This window comes from Vicugna pacos, chromosome 14, assembly GCF_048564905.1.
Source record: "Vicugna pacos chromosome 14, VicPac4, whole genome shotgun sequence".
Taxonomy (NCBI): domain Eukaryota; kingdom Metazoa; phylum Chordata; class Mammalia; order Artiodactyla; family Camelidae; genus Vicugna; species Vicugna pacos.
Window position 1 is genome coordinate 69237933 of NC_133000.1, and position 4902 is coordinate 69242834.

The 4902-nt window shown below is 49.6% G+C and overlaps 1 long non-coding RNA gene across 1 annotated transcript; it reads right to left on the bottom strand.

The window, feature by feature from the left end:
* Positions 1–851: 851 nt before the first annotated feature.
* LOC140685565 (uncharacterized) lies at positions 852–4668 on the bottom strand. Its single transcript, XR_012058828.1, has 3 exons — positions 4364–4668; positions 2659–2908; positions 852–2430 (listed from the first exon to the last, which is right to left on the bottom strand). It is a non-coding gene; the product is annotated as an uncharacterized lncRNA (long non-coding RNA).
* Positions 4669–4902: the final 234 nt, after the last annotated feature.

Here is a 4902-nt window from a genome sequence, read left to right on the forward strand (position 1 = left end):
ACGACAAAAATGGATAAATGGCACAAAAGTGTATCCACTTGATAATTCAAAGATTTTTGTAAAAGAACTGAGGGTAGTTTATCCACGACAATATTCATAATTTTGTTGCATGTATATTGGAGCACCCACTAGGCTCCAGGATTGTGGGGTCCAAGTGCAGAAACGAATTAACCCCAATCCCTGCTCCAGGGGACAGTTTACGGAAGCTTGCAGTAGTGACTCTATGCAGATTTGTGTTCCTTTCCTGGAAATGCTGATCACAAAGAAATTACATCTTTTGAAATAAGACCACTTGACAAGAGGGCTAACCTATGAACCACAGTCTTCTAGGCAGGAGCCCATCATTAAGCAATATCTATACTTCACTGCTTGATTTTAATGTCTAAAAATACATGCCTTAAACTCAAAGTGCATTTGATTTTTTAAAGCATCATTATAACTATTATCTCATGTTACATTCCCAGCAGCCCTTGCGGTAGGTAGACAGGAAAGCAGACACGAGGCAGTCCTTCACTCATGGAGCTAGCAAGGCAACAACAGAAATCTCCTGGCTTCTAATCGCATGTATTTCCCCTGAACCAAGACAAGGAATGAAACTTCGTGTTGACAAGAAAAATTCAGCCCTGTTCTCAGCACAAATTTTAATGTTAGAACTTAGTTATAAATAAATGCATCTCATGGTGAGGGCCTGGTGTACAGCGGCCTCTGTTTTATGGCCAAGATTGTGTGGCAGGCTGAATGTTCTAGTCTGTCTTTCCCATGACGATCCAGGGTAACTACGAACCAGAGAAGAGGTTTGTTCAAGCACATTCCATTTGACAAGTGCAAATAAATTTATTCAATTGCCTATCTCCGAAAACTGTCCCAGCAACACCACCATCACATACATAAAAGAAGCCAAGTTGGAAACCAACCTCTGTGTTCAGGCACAGACAATGCTTCCAAAAAATACTGATTTTAATATCTGATCAAAAGCTGAGAATGAGTGGGAGGAGGGGACACATACACAAAAAGGACCATCTGTTACTTATTTAAGCCATTCTTAGACAAGAATATATTACTTTTCAGGGGGAAAAATATTGTTCTTTCCAGAGGAATAGGAATGTGATATAAACAATGAGATGAGATAAAGCTGTTTATATCAAAGGGTGAATCAGATTATAACACTGAAAAATAGTACACATTTCCTGTTATTGCTGCTATAAGTAAAACAGTATTTGAAAGACAAATTACCATGTTACTATTCTTGAAAACCCCAGGCTCTTCTGTAAGCAATGACATCTTGGTAGACATGAAACTAACCAAGTGCAGCCGTATCTCCATCTATGTGATTTGAGGGGGGTAAGCAACTGTCTCTCCCTCAAAACAGAGAGTACTTGTCCTTTATAACCTCAGGAATCTAGAAAAGTTTAATTTTAAGACAAACAAGAACCACAAACAGGGGAGAGGAGGTACAAGGGGCCAACATGCTCCCAGTGGGACTGGATACACGGTCCTAGCTCCAGAGATGACGTTCTGAACAGCAGGCGGAAAGACAAAGTAGGTCCCAGGTCAGAAGTGTTCGCAGAAGTTCACAAGCCCAGGAGGAGTCTCCACGACCACAGCTTTAACAAGACTCGCAAAGACTGGCGTCCTCCCGTGTGCAGCCTCACCTGCGCGTCCTCACTGGTGGCAGCTGGCAGAGTACTTTCCGGTGTGGACCGTACGCCAAGACATGCGCAGCTGGCTCCAGCACACGGACCTGGGTGCCCACAGAAACCACGCTGGGTCTCCGCACGGACAGATGCTGGTTTCAGCAGAAGCTCCAGAGCAGGTCCCACCCCAGCCCCACTCCCACCACGCTCCCTCGTATTTGGAAGCTCACCTAACATCACCTCTTAGCAACTCTCTGATTTCCCAAAGGAAAGAAGCAACTGCAGCAGCAAGCTGGGATGTCCACTGCTCCCTGAGGTTGAGTGAGAAGCCCCCTCCTCTCTCACTGCCAAGTGAGGAGCATCATTGACCCAAACTGGAAATGACCATCTCGCAGCCAAAGCCACTTGAATGACAGCCTAATAGAGAAGTGACCTGGTATCGGCCGTCCAAACTGCCCCAAGCTGAGGGGCTTCCCCAAACACAGGACTCGTTCTCCAGCGATGTCCTGGCAAACCAGGACTATTGGCTCCCCTATGAGGTCCTTTCTGGGCCATATCGAGGTCCTGTAGCAGCTCACCTGGGCCCCAGGACCAACACATGACGGCCACTCTGCTGTGACAGAAGAGGGATAACTCCAGGAGGCTGTGGGGGCTCCCCAAGGGACCGTGCCATCGCCAGCGTCTGACATGGCTCTTGCTGGAAAGCAGTCCATCTCTTCCGTGTCAGCAGCAGTGGTCTGGATGGGTACAGCTGCTTTGGGCAGATCCTTCCAGAAGAAAAGTCTGTGCACATGGCCTGGACAGGAAGGAACAGGTCTAGAGCAGGGGTCTTCAAAGGGGCCGTTTTGCCCCTGGGGGACATTTGCCAGTATCTGGAGACACTTGGCTTTTCCCAGGGGACAGACGGTGCTCACAGCATCTCGCGGCAGAGGCAGGGCTGCTGCTAACCATCCTCCACTCAGACCTGGATCCCAGCGGGGGTGCATCTGACCAGGGGTGCTGCCCTCTGCCCTTCGCATCTCACCTCCGAGTCCCTGTCTCTCCTTCCTCAGGAGCCAACTCACAAGGCAAGTCCAGGTTCACGAAGGAGGCAAACCCTGCCGCTTGCCTTACTGAGGACTCAGGTGAGAGTTGCCAGGTGAAGGGGCCCATGTAACTGTGGGCTGGAGTAGCGAAGAGAATAAGGTCACACTGGGAGAAAACTCAAGAGACTTTTTTCCTCAGTGACACGGCCAAGCCAAGACAGGAGGTGGGTGATGGTGTCTCTAGAGAACCTATGGGGAAAACTGAAAGGTAATTAAAAATATGAACCAGACTGGGACAAAGAAAACACACTGGCATTAATCTCCTTGCCCTGAAAGTAGGTGCCTCGAGAATTTCTGGTGGGGTTTGCCACTCACCTAAAAGACCCCTCCTCCAACACCTGTCCCCTAATAGACTGGGAAATCGGCTCCTAGTGGACTCAGAGGGAGGAGGCCATGTCCTGACTCACTGGTGGCACCTCCTGCAGAAACCATAAGGATGCTGAATCCAGATGGAGAGAGCCAGGACCCACGAAGGATCCCAGAATGATGCGGGAGAGTGCAATGTTGACGTGCTAGGTTTGGTGGATCTAAAACCTAGTAACATAAAAGTTTGCCTTCTTAGAATAATAGTGCTTACAATTTTAATGTTAGAGATATATTGGGAGGGACAGAAACAGCTCAGCAGTAGAGCGCATGCTTAGCATGCACGAGGTCCTGGATTCAATCCAGTACCTCCATTTAAAAAAAAGGAGAAGAAGAAAAAAGAGAAAAAAACAGAGATGTATTACAGGGAGGAGTACAGAAATAAATAGCTGTCTTTGCTCCTCCTACTTCCCTAACCGCCCATCTCCTGGAGAGCTGGGTCAAGACCATTGCGTCGGAAGCTGCATCCAGTAATTTCTCCTCACATCTCTTCTCCTCCTGTCCCAATCTCACTTTAGCCTCCTCTTTTTGTTGGGATGCAGTGCTGCGTGGTGGAAAAAATGTCCATCCCCAAATGACCCAGACTCCAGACTGCGTGGGGGGCCTGACCACGTGCTAAGTGGGTCACCTCGGGCAAATTTTACCCTTTGAGTCTGTGCCTGTGAAATGATGGCAATAATCCTGTTTCCTACCTTTATGATCAGGATTCAATAAAATAACGAGTCTACAGTGCTTGGTACTTGCTTGAATCTTGAATTTCAGACAGGGAGAGGAACAGAAAGCATACCCAATCCAGTCTGCTGACCTCGCCGGCGAGGCACTGGGGCTCAAAGAAGTGAAAAACTTTTCTGAGGCCACACAGCGCGGCTGGGGACTCCACGACCCGCCTTTCCCCGGAGTCCCCCACCCCAGCACACTGCAGGCAAACCAAATGGCCGGGGGAGAGGAGGTGTGTGGTCACCATTCCTGCATTATGTCTGATCCATATTTCACTCTGAAAATGTGCTTTGTAATGTTACAAGAAAACCCAAACTATTTTCATTGATATTCTTCAAAACTGGGATCACTAATCAGTTTACACTTCAAATTGATAAAAAGTTCACATTTTAAATTAGTTTGCCCTCTTCTGCATCCCCATCCCCCCCAAAAAATATCCAGAGTGTTGAATGAGCCCATGTCCTACTTGGCAAACCACAGGATCCACCCACACCCCGCCCACCCTTTCTCAGCGCCCAAGCCCGGCCCTGCCTCCAGCCCCCAGGCTCCCCGCTCCCGACTCACCCCTGGCAGCTCTTAGCCAGCAGGGCGCTTCTCCCCCGAGGTTCACGGACACGCTGACGAGACAGCGGCGTGAGCGTGGGGGCCGGGCGGGAGTGGGCCCGACACAACCCCACGCTCTCTGTTGTTCGGGGTGAATTGTGTCACTTAGCGGTGACTGAGACAGACAAAGTCCGACCTCGATTTCTCAGAGAGGCTTCCTCTGTAGAAAAGGAATGTGTGTGTATGTGTGTGTGTGTGTGAGCATGTCAGCATGTGTGTGTGTGTGTGACTGTGTCTGTGTGTAAGCGTGTCAGTGTGTGTGTGCGCGCGTGTGTGTGTGAGTGTGTAGGTGCGGGAGCCCTCTCTTTGTTCCCAGGCGCCGGGATGCGAGGTCCCTGTGACGTAGCACCCGGGCCCCTGCCAGTGTCCCTGCCTTGCTCCGAGCCGGGCCCTGGGGTCATGAGCTCCCTCTCCACATCTTCATGAGAATAGCCCGCGACCAGCCAGGAGACAAGCCGATGATGCAAGTGGATGTGACTTATCTCCTCTGCCCAGCGCGT